The following is a 20,890-nucleotide window of genomic DNA, read 5'->3' as shown; positions in this document are numbered from 1 at the left end:
ATCTGAATGACAGTCCTGATCTTCTGAAACTTGGAAACATTGTTGATCATCTTCATATGACATGGCAATCAAACTATCCAAATTATGATTGAAAGAAGATTTTTCACTTACTTGAACAAAAGTCTCACCTTGTTGTTCATGAGCTGGCTGAATTACTTCCTCATGCAGGCTCCGTTCTGATGGCATAAGGGCATTTGGATCAAGAACTTTGTCCATGATCTCAACAACAAAACTCTCCTTTTCAGGATTCGGCACAAGGTATTCTTGGTCACCATGATCTGAATTTTGATCTGAAATAGCTGAGTTGACTGCATTACATTCTAAAATTGAATCTTGGCTATCTTGCACGCTGTCTTCTTCTGTGGGCAGATCTGAAACAAGCTCTTCTCTTTCATCAATTACAGCCATATGACCATCTTCAACCTGCTGATCTTGATTCTGATGCAAAATATCCTGATCATCTGGACAAGTATCCTCTAAGTTTTCTTCATGTTGCTGAAATGGATTCTCATACAAAGCCTCCATGATCTCACAGTCCATAAAATTATCATCTTCATAATATTTCTCAAGGCTTACAATAAAACTATAGGCATGCTTGCAACAGTCTTGAACTAAATTCAATGATGGATAAGATGCTTGATATCTTTCAATGAACAAGGCATGAAAATCCTTTAAACAGTAAATACAAGCAGGCGGCAAACTTTCATACCATGATTGGGCTTCACCTTCCAGAGTGGCCAAGAATATCTTCATCAAGCAATCTTCAGGAAATTCCACCTTCAATTTGCGAATATGCATATGAAATCTAACTAGATGAAGAGCAGCATCCTTCTTACCATCATCATTGAACGTGGGCAGATTCCTTGACCAATCTACCTTGGGCATCTTATTCGGAAAACCTGGAATGTGATCTCGGCTCAAGGGAGCATATCTTCTTGCAATCTGATCCATCTTGAGAAGTCTCAAAGCTACTGATCTCTCTGCAGTGAAGTCACCATGAAGCACAGGTTGCTGGATTCTTCAGTGAAAGGAGTCGCCAGGTGAATGATTTCAACCTTTCAAGTGTCTGATCGTTGTCCACTATCAACAATCAGATCTAAACTTGATATATGTACTGGGGTGAAATGCAAATGAAGTGCTGTATTCACAAGCTCACGGAGATTGACTGAAGCAGCGTTTATCTACTTCCGCTTATGCAAAGCAAAAGCGTTTCGAAGGCTACCTGGCATAACTTCAGGCTCCGTCTAAGACTTATGAGACAAACACATCAAAACAAGTTTGTTCTCCCCAGTATGGTCGCCAGTATGTTAGCGCTTGAAATTTCACCTCAGGCTGAGAAAGGTAAACCTCAAGGCTACATCAAACCATTCAGCCTCGTAGCTAGCCCTACGGGGCAGGAGAAGGCTCTCTCCGGTCAATCTCGGTAGATCTTCAATGGGATGAGATGACCAACAAGATAACAATGATATTAGGCTAGTAAACTGATTAGAAAGGTTGATTTGGGGTTTTTTGGGTTTTTGGTGGCAATTTGAGGAAGTGCAATTCAGGGTGCGGGGATTGAGCTCAGGTTTTGCAGGTGGGTCTTTGGGGCAAGGTAGGAGTTTGTGCTGATGCTTTTAGCTAAGATGGATGATCAAGGAAGAAAAAAGAGAAGCTAAAGAGGGCAAACAATGACTTTGAATCCTCTCTAGACAGTGGAAAACATAAACATTAAACAAATTTGAAAGCTGAGCATGGCAAGCATGAATTCAAACTTTATCACTTCATTTGTTTAATAAGCTGCAGTAAAGAAAGAGATGGAACACATAAACACACTTACAATTACAATAAGAGAACACACCATCAACATAAGAGTCCACAAGAATCCCAATGATGTCTGCAAAACCCTGGTCTTCCTTTTCCTCAAATTGCAGAGATACAAGTAAAATATACAATATGAGCTTCTCCCTCAAGGGTCCCACCTTCCAACCTCTGAAAATGATTAATAAAATACATAATATAGGCAAGCCAACCTCTTCCCTTGCCTCTAGGGGTCAAGCTCATCCTTCTAGGAGCTGTTTCAACCACTTCTAAACTAAGCACTACAAACTAGGCAGTCAAAACAACTTGCCTCTATAAGCTAGGAAACCAATTCATTCATTTAATATTTACCCTTTACATCAAAGAATCTTCTAGAAGTGATGAAGGAGAGTAAAAGTATCTAATTGCCATGAAAATTACACAAAAATCCATCATTTACATGCCTCAAAAGTCAACCAAGATGAAAACAGTGTTTTGCTGGCCGAACTGGTCAAAACAGGCAAATTTCCCTAACAGGTCGCGCACATCACTCTGACAGGTCGCGCACATTCACAGCTCTGTTTGAGGGCCTTCCTGATGTTCAAATCAGGTGCAAGATAGCTCGTTGGAAAGGTCTGCGAGTCTACTTTCCAACCCCACCGGAATTTTTGAATTTGGAGTTGATTTGACTCTTCAAAAGTCATTTCTCCCAAGACAGCTTTCTGCAACTCAAAATAGGGGCAGAAAGTCAAAATTTGCATGTACTTTGAGCTTTTGGAAGCCCAAATCTACATAAAATCTGAAACCCATCCATATGCAAGTGTATTTTTGCATGACAATTCCAAAAATGCAAAGTTTTCCCCGTTCTGAGTTGCCCCCATGTAGGGTCGCGCGCGGGGTGAGACCCGTCAAATGGCCAAAACCTGTAAAATTCCCAATAATGCCAAAAATGCTTCAAAACTCTCAAAATTTCTTGGGTTTGCTGCTAGGAGGATGCTAATGAGTATCATGGTGAGTGAGAGAGGCCTCAGCCAAGATACGGAGCGGGTTGGTCTTCTTCTTCCTCTTGCGGGCCTCGGACAACCTCCTCTGGAATATCTTCATCTTTGCTTTGCAAACATGCATCCTCGCCCAGTAATGATTCTTCATGTTCCGTAGCAGTCTCTTGTCCTGGTTGGCCTTCTCCAACAGCCTCTCCAAGTGTGCATTCACACGGATAAGCATGGATTCCCTCTCCTTGGGCAGCAAGTCACCAGGCCTCCTACGGTTGATGACTCGGTCACTTCGAATCCTCCACAGCTCATCCAACTCTTTCTCATCCTCAAGTTGCTTGTTGCGCTGCTCAAGATAGTTTATTGTCCATTGGGCCATGTCGAGCTTCTGCTGTAACAAGCGGTTTTCCGCCTCTCTCTGTCGGATGATCTCATGCAAATCTGAAGTGGAGGAGCGAGCATCAAGATCAATGATGTCAACCTGCGTGTCACCGGCTCTCTCCTCCTCTGTCATGGGCTGTTTGCCCTCCCGTACTGCTGATGGAGAACACGAGGCCCCTTCCACCTGGTGTGGAGATAACACTCGCTGACCTGTAGATGATGATGGCGAGACCCCTTCCACCTGCTGTGGAGATAGTACTCGCCGAGCTGCTGCAAACAAGGCCCTCGGGCCTTTCTGATAAGTGAGCTGAGGTGAGGAAGCAACATGTCTCGGAACAGTGATCTCAGGCTGGTGTGACGGACCTCCCTCCTCATAAATGGCCTCTAGCTCTGGCTCTGGATGTGGTGGCACTGTAAAGAACTCATGAGAAATGAAGTCTGCCCATGGAATGCCCTGCTGACTCAACTGATGGGAAAAAATGAGCTGGATGAGACCATGATGGCACAAACTCCTATACTGCTGAGCTGGGGACCGCCTCTGAAACACGGACACCATCCTCTGAATGTCCTGGAAGAAGAAAACCGGGATGTTCATCATCCTCACTCGGGTAAAGTGCATCAACAGGCGAATGTGATAAGAGAAGACCTGTGAAAATCTCCCCTCACATGTGAAGTAATGCATGATAAGCCGCATGATCGGAGCATACTCCCCCCGGAGGAATCTGAAAGGAAAGACCCCCGACAAGTGGCTCATGAATGCTGGCCTGACATATGGCTCAAAATAAACATAATCCAGCATTTTGCGCTTGGGCCACACCTCACCCACATTTGGTATCCCGGTAGCCTCTGAAATCACCTCCGGAGATAGCACAAAATTCACCCCTGCAAGAGTGACCTGCCCATCCTGAAGGTGCAAAACAAATAAGCAGGCCAACTCCCTGTGGTGCTGAATCTGGGCAAGCCTCTCACAGAACTGAAAACATGACATATAACGGAAACAATTCACTGCCATAGGACAGGCCTGCAACTCTGCCAAAGAGGTGGGCTCCTCTCTTTTATGATGACCACGTTTGCCACCCCTACGAGGCCTCCGCTGTACATCAACCTCTGTGGAAGAAGACCGGTCATCACCTTGCTCATAGGTTTCAGTGGTTGACATGGTGCTTTTGAGCAAAGTGGAGAAAATAGATAAAGTAGACTGCTGCCCTTGCCTGCAAAAATGCTGAGTTGTATGCTGTTTTCAAGGGGAACAAAATCATGAAGGAAATGTTAGGGGAGGTGATTTTTCATAAGGAAAGGGAAACATATAAAAATAGGGAATTTCTAAGGGACAATTCACAAACTGTCAAACATACAATCTCATCTTAATCATCGGGAAATCATTTGCAAAGAAATGTTTTTATTAGGGAAACATGGATGATAATAACCAAGGGAAAGGATATACATGCTCAACAGGGGGTAAGGGATAGCATGTATAACAGGGGTATGGGGCAGCATAGATCACTAGCATCAACAACTTGCTCTTTGATTTTGTCTTTTGACTGTACATTATAAGGCATACTCTGTTTTTCAAGGGATTCATGTACATTTGATGCTAAGGGAAACAAGGGATTCTTTTACATTTGTCATAGGGGAACGAGGGCTTTATTTACATTTTTGTCAAAAGGGGAAAAGGGATTTCATTGACAACTTCAAAAGGGAAAAGAGTTGTATTGAAACAAGGATATTAGGGGATAGAAGGGAAAAGGGAAAACAGGGTTTAGTTTTGGGAGACACAGCAACATTATTTTTGTAATGAATACTCAAAGCAATATGTCTTTGTGATAAATATACACAGCTGCATTGTCTTTGTTTTTGCTTTGAATATACACAGCAATATGTTCTCTGTTTTGTAATGACTATGCACAGCCATATTGCCTTTCTCTTTTTGCACATCATTTTGTTTTTCTTGCATAGAAATTTGTTCTTTTGCTGTGTGTGTTTTTATATCACAATGGAGGGTATTAGGGTTTTGGGAATATGTTTAGGGAGGGATAGGTTTTGACATTTGGAGATGGGAAAATTTTAATTTCTTTGCAAATTACATATGATAGAGATGTATAATGACAATTGCGAAATCAATGGGAAAAAATGGAGGGAATATAAATGGGAATAAAAACCTTGAAAAAACACCAACCCTAGCACTATGCCTACATGAACAAGCAATAACTAAAATCCATTTCTCTTTACATTCTTGGTAGCAAAAATATATATAAGCACAAGCCCAACATCCTTGATTCAAACATCCAACACGTTAAAAGACCCTACCTCGATTGATTTGGCAAGCACGAGGGCGATTGAGCAAATTTTGAAGCGGTTTTGTGAGTGACAGGTTGACGGGTCGCGCACAGGCTTTGACAGGTCGCGCACGGGCTGACAGGTCGCGCACGGGCTGACAGGTCGCGCCCGTTATGTTTTTGCACTGCGGAGAGGCGCCTGACAGGTCGCGCACCGCCCAACAGGTCGCGCACAGTCCCTGACAGGTCGCGCACCTGAAAAACGACCAATTTCTCTGCACTTCGCCTTCGTTCGCCTCTTCGCCCTATCTCTTTGCCTTGCAAGCTCTTAGATGCACAATGAAGGTGTTTTAGAGGGAATTTGACTCTTTATAGGCCCAATTTGAAAAAATTTACTTACCAAACCCACTTTCTAATGTTTTGTTTTGGCATTCACTTTTATCACTGATTTGAGTTTTCTTTGTCCTGAATTTGGCTCTTTGAGTGCTTTAACTCCGTTCTTTTTGCAGGTAGACCATCTGATGGACTCTAGCGAGGAGACCAGGGCTATTGTCGGCATTTTGAAGAATTTTTGAAATTTCCTTATTGTTTTACAAAATTGACATGACCTTGGGTTTAAAAATAGGGTTTTTAAATCCAAGGTATAAATAAGCTGTACATGATGAAAAATATCAATGAAACATATTTACATACCTCCTTCTGGCTTGCTGGGGACTCATGGACCTCTGACTCATGATCTTGCAATGACATTTGACTGAAACCCTAGACCTAAGACTTTGGACTTCAAGACAAAACAAAACAAGTGTGACACAAGCTCATTAACTGAGATGACCTGATCCAGCAAAGCCAAGAAGGGAACAAGGAGCAGCTCCTCCATCAGTTTTATGGCATGCCTAATGGGATGCAAAACTGACATTGATGAGACACCTACTTATGCAAATGCAAAGAGCTTTGATCACTGATGGAGGGCTTTCAAGACCAACACTAACATGCCCGATGTTTGGAGTGAGTAGGAAGGTCATCCAAATATGTCTGATATCATGAAAAGAGTAGTCCATCACCTTTTGAAAAGTGGTGCTCACACTCTTAAGATTGAACAAAAGTTTGTAGTACTCAAAATTACCCCAAGGACAAATAAAGGTAGTTTTGTGTTGATCAAATGGTTTGATAGCAATTTAGTTGTAGCTTGAGAAGCCATCCATAAAGGAAAATGATTCACATCTAGCACCATAAAATCGTACACATATTTTTATAATCCAAAAGACACCCAAAGTCGTCTAGCAGAACGCACAAGTGAATATTTTCTAGTTGAAGACATTATGAAGTCAAAAAATTTAATTTATCCTAAGGTATTATGTATAAAATTGGACTGCGCGACTTATCCTCAGTGTTACACAGTATTTTGTCACACCTCATTTTCACTTCCTGTTTCATATCCTGAAGTTCCAAAACATTGATAACGATGCAAGATATCCATCATGATATACATACCAAAAGCTCCCTAAAGAATCAAAGGAAAATTTCCCTAAATCCATTATGAAGAAGGTTAACTAAAAACCTAAATTTTAGCATGAACATGTTTTGCTACACTACCTTCCCGTTCTGATGGTAGGTTGAATAGTTCTACCCTAGCACTGACAACATAGGTTTTGATATGAAAACCTGCGCTGAACCTCTTCTAGTAGGTTTTCCGAAACTGGAGGAGAGGCTTCGTACACTAGCACCTTCAAGAACAATGAGATGGATATTGGTTATTATTGATATGGTCAATTTCTCCCATTTGGATCCCTTGATCTTATCACCATGGGCTTTCCTCTTGAGATGTGGACCTTATTCCCTCTTTTGTGGATCTTGTCGAGGGCCAAAAATGTCTCCCTCAACATTGGGGAATAACCACTTGGTTCGGACCTTAAAGCATCTCCTTTTCCATTTGGAGTAGTGGCTCCGACTGGTTTAACTAGGTCCAATTACCTTTTCCCTATCGCTATTGGTTTACGATGTATCTTTAACTACCAATAGACAAGGATATTAGATCACTTATTCTTGTTGATTAGGCAAGAGAATGACCCTTAAGCTGATTTGGGTTCAACCAAGCCATAACTACAATTTTGCCTCTTTGAGAGGAGGACTTAAAAGAATGTAGAACTTAATTTAAGTGCAAATTTATTCTATAATGCAAGCAAAAGAAACTAATCCTAATCCTATCTCAATTATGTAGATATAGATCTAACCCAACTAAGAGCAAGATAATAAAATGATAGAGATTTAAATATATATGGATTTTAGTTAATATCAAGCTAACGAAGTAGTTCAATTAACTAGCATTTATGAATACTGAAACACATCCTTTTGAGACCTCTTAACTGAAATAATAAACCAGCAACATTCAGGGAGTAGTTCACAAAAATGATATTGATTGTCAAATTAGTAAATCCAATAATTAAACAATAATATGCGGAAATAGTTCGCAAGACATCGCTATTTAATAAATCAATTTTATAAGACAGATTTCTGACTAAATAGTTACTTAGAAATCAGAATTTAATCCATAAGAACAGAGATACATAATAACAACATTGAGACAAATTACCCATATCAACAGAAGTGCACAAACATGAATAAAATGACACATTCTTGATATCATAAAAATGAAACTAGTATTTGAAATAGTAGTATTAGAAATACCAATTTATTGAATCCATTTCTCTGATTTTTGGTCTCCAACAGTCCTTTACATTGCTTGAACTTTTTCTTTCAAAACTAGAGCTTCAATAGTGCAAACTCTGCCCATCATACATAATTGAAGATACAAAGGAAAAATCCTCAATAATCCTCAGATCTAAGATTTTCTCTCCTCCCTCCTACAACTCTAAATTGCTATTGCAAGTGATTTTAGAAATCCAAAATTGCAAAGGAGAGCAACCCTTATTACATTCTGGAATCTGCTATTTATAATATTTCCAAAGATATTTTTGAGAAGAAAGTTTTTTTTTTAAGAATAAATCTGCCCAATCAATCTTTATTTACTCAAAATTCCAATCTTTAATTGCTGGAGCATTCTCATTGATTAAGATATTTTTCTCCATATCTCCTCAACTGTTTTCCTACAAAAATAAATCAAAACAGATTAAGATGCAACAATAAAATCAAGATGTCATTTCTGGCATTAAAACAAATCCAATCAAATGCAATTAATTAATTGAAAATGAAATCCGAGCTTTCTTTTGATGCATATAATGATTTTAATTGGTCAAGGATATTATTGACAAATGAATCTGCACTTAGAAGAGGCTTCGGCAAAAGAAAATGAAAAAAATAAAACTCAGAAAATTGATTTTGTTTAAAAACTTGGAGCTTGATATTCTATCTGATTTTAGACTCAATAAATAATTAAATCTATCAGTGAAACCTTCTCAGAAATGTTCTCATTGATTTTATCTTTCCAATGAGCCATCCTGAGTCTCATTTGGCCAAGTAAAACTAAATCTATGAGCTTCCAAAGTTGATGAATCAAATCTGACATAATTCTGGAAATTTTGTTACTAAGCTAATTTTTTTTAATTAATTCTAATCTTAAATTAGATTTTAATTATCTAATAATTAATTTTAATCTAACTATAAAACAAATTATTTATAAACTAATTAAATAATTAATATTAATCTAATTAATAATTAATTTTAATTTAATTAAATTATATATATATATATATATTAATTTATATTTTATAACCTATGTTAATGTACATAAACCATTTACTAATCAATTGAAAACAACGAATGAAGCCATTTACTAATGAATTTCAAATCAACTTAAAACAACGAATGTGAAAATGGCTTCAAAACGAAAGTCAAGGTTTGACTTAATATCACATTGGATGGGGGTTTGTAAAATTTGTTTCGTTGAGAACTTGCGATGTAATGGAGCGATCTTGTATAACCTTGGATCGGGATTGTAAAATTTGTTTTGGTGAGAACTTGCGATGTAATGGAGCGATCTTGTTATAAAATTTTATTATATATATATATATATTATTTTATTTGTGGTGTAAATTTAATAAGGTTTGGTTAAGTTTTAAAGTGAAATTAAGTCAGATTTATTTATGGTTAAATTTCCTCTTATAAACTACAATGATTTTGGTATTTGATAATTTTAAAAATGAATTACAATTTGGTTTAGTTATTTAGAGAAAAATTAAAAATTAAATAAAGATTCAACTAAAAATGTATTTTTTTTAACCCAAACGACACAATTGATCAAACTTCAAAGGAGTGTCATTTACAAACCAGTTGACCAAATGAGGTAAAAGAAGTATCAACGGAAAGCTTATAAAAAATTGATCTCAAAAAAGTAATCAAAACAAGAATCTAAAGAAAATAGAAAATTAAGAAAATCGTAGGATAATAAAAGTCCTAAAAGGCGTTTAGCTAAAAACTTTGTAGAAAGCATACCCATTGTTTGAAGTTAACAAGTCAATAATGGAGGGGTTGTGTTTTACCACAACAGATCCCTAACTCCCTCTCCCTTCCTATAAATTCACTCCCTTCCATCCCCAAATGGTTGGGCATTGATTGATGCATCTCTATGCAGAGATTATGCTTACATGCTACCCATTCCACATCACTAGAAAGAACACTCAATCCAAGTCAATGCTGGGTAATTATGTAGAAAATCACTTAAGACAACATTATAACATATAAAAGCATTTGCAATATAGTAACCGAGAGTGTTAGAAAGAAAAGGGAGGAAAATATACTTTAAAAATGACAAAAGTGAGTTTAGTCATACCTCCAAAGTCTATAAATAGGTAGCTTGGTCGTCATTTGCACTGGTTTGATTTGGTGAGAGAATTTGGAATTGAAAGGGAGGAATATCTTCCGAGGGTGATTGTGAATAATCCAAGTGACTGTTTGAATTTCCGTGTATTGATCAATGCCTTAATTTTTGGTTTTAACCAATTAATTTTATGTTTTGATGAGTTAGCATGCTTTGTGGGCTTAGGGTCACCTACGTTACTCGACCAGGCGCATGAAAAAAAATTAGAATTTGAAATCCTAGGGTTTTTGCAACCGAAAAAACATAACTAAGGGCCTGAATTGTGAAGGATTCACTTAATCAAGATGATCCTCTGAGGAGAAAGGGATCATGACAGAAAAGATTTGAAAATTTTGAATGATCCAACGTGCTTTGTCACTCTGAGGAGATGAGATTTACTGAAGTATGCTAGGTTAGATCTAATGAAGGCGCAAGAGGAACTCTTGTCTTTGATAATCCAACAGTGGGACAAACACCAAGGGGTATTGAGAATTGGGGACCATGAAATATCAACTGAAAAGGATGACATATTTTCTCACTTGCTTATCATGCAGAGGTGCATGAGTGAACTTAATAGGACGGGGAGCAGATCCTAGAACCACCATTGATTTAATCAACAACTATTGTGCACCATGAATACTAAATTTGGTAACAAGATTCGAATTGAACGAGTAAGAGAAAGACAATTAAGATTTATCCTTTGGATGATATTTTGACTAGCAGGGGCTAAGATCCAACATGTGGCTACAAAATCCAAAATTCTTCCGCTGTTGGATTGCCTTGAACTGCAAGTTTTTGACAGGTGCGAGAGTGTCCTCATTCGAGTGAAAGCAGAATTGACAACATGCAAGACTTGGGCCTAGATAAAGTTTGGGTATGGTAGACTGATAGTAACGTTCATGCTAGAGAGAGTGCTCATTCTGAGACCATGGGTGAGTCTAGCTATAAAAGGTCCAAAGGAGCCTTGTTTAGACAGATGAGCAACCTTGACGCCTTAGACAAGAGGTGGACCTATTAGACACTATTTTGATGCAAACTTCTTTGGCTAGCTACAAAAGTCCAGATTCCAATGTTCAAGGACTTCCCATATGTCGGGATGAACTATTCATGGGATCAAGAGTTTATTTTTCCATCTGGAGCATAATGGAGGCCAATAGGTAAGAAGGAGAATCAATGAAAAAAGTGTTTATTTATTTATTTTTAACTTTTATTCGTTTTTTTTGTTTGGGAGAAACAATCTGACACAAGTTCTGGCATGACACAGATGTGGAACTTGTTCGTCTTGTGGGTGTGATTTGATATGCGAGGCATGATGAGAATCTACTAGGAGTTGGAGCAACAACAGGGGTTGCAACATCTGCCGAAGAGGGAGATGACACTGAGAGTTTTTACAAGGTTGCTAGAAACTTTGAAGGTCTTACTATGGGTGTGCCACTTCTTCCCATGAGGGAGATACCAATCTATTTTCAACGTCACACAATGGGTGTACTAGAGAGGCTTTTGGTATGTCTTATGAGGATAGCTAGGGCTATGATATGTTACCATGAGCAACAAGCTCAACAGGAGTAGAGGATAGATGATAGCCATAGGATGTCAGTGCCAGGCTTAGTAAAACCATTTTGTATAAAATACCCAAGTTTTGAGTTTTTTTGGATGTACAAGACTAATAGATCAGGTTTAACTAGACCTTTTGAAAGGTAATAGATCACATGCTCACTATGATTTCCATCTTCTTGAATTAAAACCATACCAATGTAGGATGGCTAGGTTGCGAGGTATAATGAAAATTTGCACGAGTAATTACGAGGACTCGGTAGTGGGGATGAAGTAAGAGTGATTTTCAAGGCATAAAAATATCTTTGAGCTTGATCGCTCCACAATAAAGGAACTCCTTTTTTTAGTAAGCATATAAAGCCTTTCATTAATTCATCATCATGTTGATGCCTCTAAAATCGCTGCATCAACAGTGGGGAAAACCACCTGGTCCGGACCTTAGAGCAACTCTTTTCTGTTTGGTGTGGTGGCTCCGACTGAATGTAATGGGACTAGTTTCCCAGTGATATATGAGTTGATGGGTGATTGGTTTGTAATGTATAATGAGGGTGATAAGTGCATTAATCTATAGTGTGAAAATATACAAAGGTAACTAATCTATCCTGAGTGTTCTTCTAACAACGCGATTCTTGATTGTTTCTACTAACAAATAACTATAAAGACGACTTATTTATAAAATAGAAATATGTATTCATATGATGATTAATTTGTTTAATTAATTAAACAAAGTAATAATAAAAACATTATCGCATTGATCATAATATATCATTGACATATATATTTCAAAAGATAACAATTCTGAAATATTCAAAAGTGATAAGTTAAAGAACTATTTTTAAAAACATATATATATATATATATATATATATATAGCAAAGTTGATAAATGCTTATTCACATACAAAAATAATACAAAAGGAGAGATAATAGTACCATATGCAATTTGGATTCTCCCGATGTAAAAAACATTCAAATTCTACCTTCTAATTTGGGAACACTTTCAAAAGATGCAATAATGCAAATCTCATAAGAGCCTCTTTGTCAAAATGCAGAACTCTAGTCCAGTCTTTCATAAAAAATATATATCAGAAGTACAGTAGTGCAACTTCTGAGTTAAGTCTTAATACAAAATTGCCGACCCCTTCTAAAAAAACATGAAAGGGTCATTAAATACTAAAAATGACAACAAAATATGAATGAAAATCGCTATGCGCTGGTATAACCAAAGACTCATAAATCTAGGATTTATCTTGAAATTAACAGTACTATGGTAGTCAAATGGATTCACTGTATCGACTCATTCTCCTGTGATTGTAGTTGACAAATGGTGAGCATAGGATGAATTTTCGGTGGCTGTCTCATCCTGGAGTGTAGCTGAGCTGTATAGGTGGCATCGGAGAGTTCGGAGACCATATAGTTGATTGCATCGGAGAGACACTTCATCGCCATCTGTTGACTGTGTGGTTTGACAAGGAAGAACCAAAATGCTTCCCATGTTAGGCTTTGGATTTCTCCGATTAATTTTTCCCTTTGTGTCAGCTCTTGTTTCCAATGTTGTTACAACAATTTCACCTTTGGGAGTTTACCCAGAGAGCAGTCTGTAATCATATTAGACACATGCAAAGTATTGTTTATCAATTCAACCAGATTATTTTTTGCGACTCTGCGTATGGATGTGGCTCTTTCAGCTTTCATTAATTGAGACTCCCATTCGGAAAACAAGATTTCCTTATGTGATTCTTTTATCCTTGGTAGATTGGTAGCCTTTCCTTCTTTTGAATCTTGACATGATAGAAAATTGTTTAATTTTTCATCTGCCTCATCTAATTCAAGCCTAGCATCCACTGATTTTTCAATCATAGATGCGGTGATATCACATAAAGGGATGGCCAGTGATATATGATGACATAGAATATCCAATTGTCGGGACAAAGACTTGGTCATTTCCAGGTGTTATGGGTGCCCTCAAACCCCCTGTGGAAAGAATATAACACAACCCAACATTATCCCACTTGTTGTTTTCTTTCCACAGGGGGCCACAAGAGAGCTTAGTCATTTATCCAGCCCTGCAATGCCCATTGTTTCTCTACACCAAGAGAAATTCTCAGAGCTCATAGATTTTGTCAATGCATCTGCAACATTCTTCAAAGTGTCCACCTTTACCAGAAACACCTTTTTGTCTTCTATCATATCCCTCACAAAGTGATACTGAACATCAATGTGCTTTGTTTTTGAATGATATGTGGGGTTCTTTGCCAATAAAATTGCACTTTGGTTGTCACAGCCTATCCTTATAGCTCCCTATACTAACCCCATACTTGAACATAATCTCTGCAACCAAATCGCTTCCTTGCTTGCATGAGTGGCTGCCATGTATTCTACCTCTGTAGTTGATAGTGCCATTACAAATTGTTTCTTACTCATCCAACCGACTGCATCTCCAAATAGGTTAAACACATACTCACTTGTAGATCTTCTCTGATCCAGATCTCCAGCCTAGTCACATCAACAAATCCACGAATATCCAACATTCTATCCAATCTTGGTCTTCCTTGGTAGCACAAACCATAATCACTAGTGCCACAAAAATACCTAAAAGTCCACTTCACTTTTGAATTAGTGATCGGAGAATCCACAGTTTGAACATCTTTATACCACACGGAAAGTTACCTCCATGCGGATTCCCACCATCACCCGGCCCAAAAATTTGGTGTTCTAAACACCCTTGCCATCAGAGCCCTTCGAATTTCCGACTCAGAGCATCTGAATGAAGAAAAGAAACATTTGGTTTCAGCTTTTAAGAGTATAGGCTACAAAGAGCATGAGATTAAAAAAGCCTTTGAGAGAGCTGAAAGAAAGTTGTCATCTCATGAGCATAAGGCGCAAGACCAACCTCAGGGTAAGATTTTTCTACCTTATATCCTTGGTGTTACAGACAAAATCGCTAAAATCCTAAGAAAGAAAAACATTATCACTCATTTCTCAGCCCCCGGTACCATCAGACAAGGTTTGAAGTCTGTTAAAGATGATATTGACAATCTTCAGCTTAAAGGAGTCTATAAAATAGACTGTTCTTGTGGAAAAAGCTACATAGGTGAAACTGGTTTCTCCCTCCAGACAAGGCTCAAAGAACATGGCGCTGATATCAGGAATGGAAGATATCGTACCTCAACATTGGCAGAACACGCCTTGAAGACTAAACACCATATTTGCCTGGAAAACGCATCCATTATCGCAAGAGAGGAATATCATCAAAGACGAAAGATCAAAGAAGCTCTTGAAATTATGAAGCATCCTCAGAATCTGAACAGAGACAATGATATGGAAATTAGCGGAAGCTGGCTCCCCTTGATCAAAGAAATTAAAAGTCGCCAACCCATCCCCAGGTAATGCATCCCTTTGGTATGTTGTCCCCTCTCCTATTCTTATTCTATTTTTACCCAGTTTTACATCATTAGAGTTCTATATAATTTAATTAATTAATATATTTATTATTATATTAGTTAACTATAAATATTAACTATTTATAATTACTAATATAATTTAAATATATTAATTTAATTTAATTTATTTAATAATTATTATATTAATTAATATATTAATTATTATATTAATTAATTATTATAATATTTATTTAATTATCATTATATAATAATAATAATTAATTATTATATAATTATTGGTTATTATTAGATTAATATTATATTAATTTATTCATTAGCTATTATATTAATTAATATTTGGAAAAATTATATTAAGTTAAGAAAGATTCTTCGGCGAAAATCACATGGAATATCATTTGCCGACGCGTTTCGAACCAACCAGTGTGGTTCATCGTCAGGACAAGTTGAAGAAACAGATCAAGCTCATCATGTTAAATAGTCTAATCGGACCCTCCAACAGCTATCTTTTAGAAAAGATAGCTGTTGGAGGGTCCGATTAGACTATTTAACATGATGAGCTTGATCTGTTTCTTCAACTTGTCCTGACGATGAACCACACTGGTTGGTTCGAAACGCGTCGACAAATGATATTCCATGTGATTTTCGCCGAAGAATCTTTCTTAACTTGATATGGATCACATAAGCCTGAACTCTATTAAAATTATATTAGTTAGCTATAAATATGAACTATTAATATGATTTAATATATTAATTAGTTAATATGATTTAAATATATTATTTAGTTAATTATTATATTAGTCAACTATAAATACTAATCACTTATAATTTAATTTAATTTAATAATTATAATATTAATTAATATATTAATTATTATATTAATTAATTAATTATTATAATATTTATTTTATTATCATTATATAATAATAATTAATTAATTATTATATAATAATTGATTATTATTATATTAATATTATATTAATTTATTTATTAGCCATTATATTAATTAATATTTGAATTATTATATTAGTTAGTTATAAATATTAATTATTAATATGATTTAATATATTAATTAGTTAATATGATTTAAACATATTATTTAGTTAATCATTTTATTAGTCAACTATAAATTCTAATCATTTATAATTACTAATATGATTTAAATATATTAATTTACTTTATATAATAATTATATTAATTAATATATTAATTAATTAATTATTATTATAATATTTAATTATTAATATACAATAATAATTAATTATTTATTATACAATAATAATTAATTATTTATTATATAATAATTGATTATTATTGTATTAGTATTATATTAATTTTATTAATTAATATATTAATTATTATATTAATTTATTATAAATAAATATTAATTATGTATAATAATTAATATTAATAACAATAAAATATTATTATTATTAATTATTTATAATAATTAATTTATTATAAATATTAGTTATTTATAATAATTAATATGTATAACAATAAAATATGAATAAATATAAATAAAATAAAATTATATAAAATAAATTAAAAATTCTAGCAGACTCTGTGTTCTTCCTTAACTTCTTCCTCATTAGTATTTATTCTGCCTTATTGCTCTTCTTTTATCATCATTCTTCAACTCTGATGATGGATCCCACTTGGGATTTGAAACGTTGGTATAAAGATGTTAAAACTGTGGATTCTCCGATCACTAATTCAAAAGACACAAACCACAGATCTCTTAAATCCAAAGTCCACTTCACTACTGTTCAATGCTCCTTCCTTGGTTTTGACATAAACCTGCTCAATACTCCCACTGCATGTGCAATGTCTAGTCTAGTACAGACCATTGCATACATCAGGCTACCAACTGCACTTGCATATGGAACACGGGACATGTCCTCTTCCTCTTCTTGTGTCTTGGGACACTGTTCAGCAGATAACCTTACACCTACAGGAATAAGAACCTTCACCAGTTTACTATCCTGCATATTAAACCTCCACAATATTGTCTTGAAATACTTACTCTGGTTTAACCAGAGCTTCCTCTTTGTCCGATCTCTATTAATTTCCAGTTTGCAGCACCAAGATCTTTCATGTTGAATTTGGAGGACAATTGGGTCTTCAAATTCTGGATAATTTCTTTGTCATTTCCAACCAACAACATATCATCCACATACAAGAACAGATAAATAACACAGTCACCAATTAATTTAAAATACACATAGTGATCTGCTTTGCTTTTGGTGAAGCCAAGTCCCCGTATAAATGTATCAAATTTCTGATACCACATCCTTGGTGACTGTTTTAACGTATACAGAGACTTCTTTAACTTACATACCATTTCTTTCTTACCCTTCATCGCAAAGCCTTCAGGTTGCTTCATGTAGATCTCCACTTCCAGATCCCCGTGAAGAAATACTGTCTTCACATCCATCTGTTCTACCTCAAAATCAAAAGCAACAACAACAGATAAAAGTAATCTAATAGAAGTTACCTTGGCAACGGGAGAAAAAATATCACCAAAATTAATTCCCGGCACCTGAGAATAACCTTTTGCTACCAACTGAGCTTTGTATTTCTCCACCTTTCCTTCTGCATTTGTCTTCTTTTTGAACATCCATTTGCTGCCAATGGGTTTCCTTCTAGCCAGCAACTCCACCAGATCCCAAGCCCCATTTTTGTACAAATATGCCATTTCATCAACCATGGCCTCTTTCCAGAGTTTGTTATCCATTGAATGTACTGCTTCCTTCATAGTTCTGGGATCATCATCAATAATAGACAAAGCAAAATTTGAATAGAAAGCAGATGGACTATACCTTTCTGTCTGCCTTCTTTCTCGAACTGATCTTCTCACACTTGGAGTTTGTGGCTCTTCATCTTTTGATTCCTTCTCTGCTGTAGAGTCTGATTCTTCCTCCTAAGCTCAAACTCTATCTTCTCAGGTTCCTTTGGTTGGAATTCATGTTTAATAACATCTTTTACCTTTCTGAACACCACATCTCGGCTGTACACAACCTTCTGTGTGACTGGGTTCCAAAGTTTATAACCCTTTAAATTATCCTTATACCCAATAAATATGCACTTTTCAGATTTACTATCCAACTTGGTTCGTTTGTCCTTTGGAACATGTACATATGCATCACATCCAAATACCCTTAGATGTGAAAGAGAGGGTTTCTTACCAATCCATACCTCTTGTGGAGTCTTATCCTCCAATGCTGATGAAGGTGACCTGTTGACCAAGTAACATGTAGTATCCACCGCCTCTGCCCCGGATTTCCTATCCTAACCTGACACCACTGAGCATGATTATTTCCCTTTCCATCAATGTCTTATTCATTCTTTCTGCAACTTCATTTTTCTGAGGTGTATATGGAGTAGTCTTCTATCGTGATATACCACACTTCTTATATAATTATTCAAATTACTTGCTGCAAAACTCTTCACCATTATCTGTCCTCAACACCTTTATCTTCTTCCCTATCTGATTTTCCACGAAAGCCTTAAATTCTTTAAACTTGTCAAAGGCTTCAGATTTCTTCTTAAGGAAATATATCCATGTATTCCTTGAGAAGTCATCTATAAATGATACATAGTACACAGACTTACCCAGTGATGGAACCTTCACAGGTCCAAACACATCACTGTGTACAAGTTCTAATATCTGTTTCGCCTTATTATTACCAGAGGGGAAACTCACTCGATTCTGCTTCCCATATACACAATTTTCTCAGAAATCAAAATCCAGAGAGCTATTACTCATACCTTCTACCATACCTTTACCATGAAGTATTTGAAGACCCTTCTTTCCAATATGTCCAAGCCTTTGATACCACAACATAGTCTTCTCTCCAGAGACCACTAGATTTTCTGCTCCACTTTCAGGAACCACAAAACTGTTGCACCCATCAATAACAGAGATACCTTGCAGAGTGTACAAAGTTCCAATTAGAACTCCCCGCATCAATACCAATGCTCCCCGAACCATCTTGCAGAGATCCTTCTCGAACACTGTTTTTACACATGCATCATCTAGCTTGCTAACAAAAATTAGATTTCTGGCTAATGCAGGAATACGCAAAACACCTAGAAGTGCTCTAACCTTTCCACCTTGCAGCTTCAACTTTACTTTTCCATGACCAATGATTTTAGCCTTCCTGTCATCCCCCAAGAAGAGATCACCACCATCATATTTCTCATACTCGCAGAACCACTCTCTATGGGGAGTGAAGTGAAAGGATGCACCTGAGTCAATCAACCATGCCTCATGATTTACATGTGTACTTGAAGAAGCCAAGTACACATCCCCACCTTCATCTGAGGTGGTTTTCGCCTCTGCAGAAGGAGTATCATCAGATCCATTTCCTTTATCAGGAGCTTTAGATTTACAGTCCTTTTTGTAGTGCCCTTCCTTTCCGCATTTCCAGTACACCACCTTTACATGTTTTCCTGGAGATTTAGATCTCCCTCTAGATTTAGATCTCCCATTCGATGACTTATTTTTGTTTCTGTTCTGGGACCATCCTCGTACAGACAAGGCATCACCATTCTGGCTTTCCATATTTTTTCGTCTCATCTCCTTCATCAGCAAGGTTGAGACTATTTCATCAAACTGCAAGGCAGTTGCATTGCTACTTATTGCAATAACCAGACTATCCCACGAATCTGGTAGAGAACACAACAAACTAATACACTTATCTTCATCTGAAATTTTAATATCAACAAATGCTGACTGACTTACCAAATTATTAAATGCGTTCAGATGCTCATCGAGTCACCAGAGACTTAGATTGGTACAAAGTCCCTAACTTGTCCCACAAAGCCTTCACCGTAGCTTCCCCTGATACATTCAACAATACTGAATTTGAGACACACAATCGTATTGTGCTTTTTACCTTCCGATCCAACTTCTTCCATTCTTCATCGGACACTCCCATTGGTTTAGTACCTAGATCTACCGCGATCCACTGATCTTTATCCACCAACAGATCCTCCATCTTGATTTTCTACAACTCGAAACTCTCACCATTAAATTTCTCGATCTCTATCTTTCCATTGCTCGCCATCTTCTTTCACCACTAGAATCGATCTCGCAGATCTCCCACCGAACAGGGTCAACCACAGGCTCGAGCGAAACCCCTCAGCAACAAAGATGTCCCCTTGAAGCCAAAACTGCTCTGATACAAAATGTAGGTTTTAATCCCGTACAGAAATTACTTGCATATGAATTCTAAAACACATAAAATAAACAATGCGTGAGCATAACACATAAAACACATATACACAGAGATTTCCCTTGGATCCCAAAACTGAGACTACCAACTTGATTTTTCATTATGTTCCTTTCAATGTTATAATACATATTTATACATGCTGAAGCATCCAATACCATGGACCGAAAAACCATCGCGTTGAAAAACATGTGCAAAAATCATGCTCAAAACCATAGGTGGGTCTGCCCATCCTAACATAGGGTCCAAAACCAAAATTTTCTGGGGCGTTGCCCTAGACCCCATAAAGTGGGGTTACGGGTGCCCCTCAAACCCCCTATGACCTCCCATCCTATAATTCCCAGTTAACTACGTGGACTAGTCGTGGAAAGAATATAACACAACCCAACATCAACAACTGTAGTCTGCTCAACTCTTGAGATAGATTTTGTTGTTTATGGAGGGTTTGTTCATCAATC

The sequence above is a fragment of the Pinus tabuliformis genome, chromosome 6, assembly GCF_031772625.1.
Source record: "Pinus tabuliformis cultivar Carrire ecotype Pingquan chromosome 6, CPIR1, whole genome shotgun sequence".
Classification (NCBI taxonomy): Eukaryota; Viridiplantae; Streptophyta; class Pinopsida; order Pinales; family Pinaceae; genus Pinus; species Pinus tabuliformis.
Note: the sequence above shows the minus strand (reverse complement) of the source record.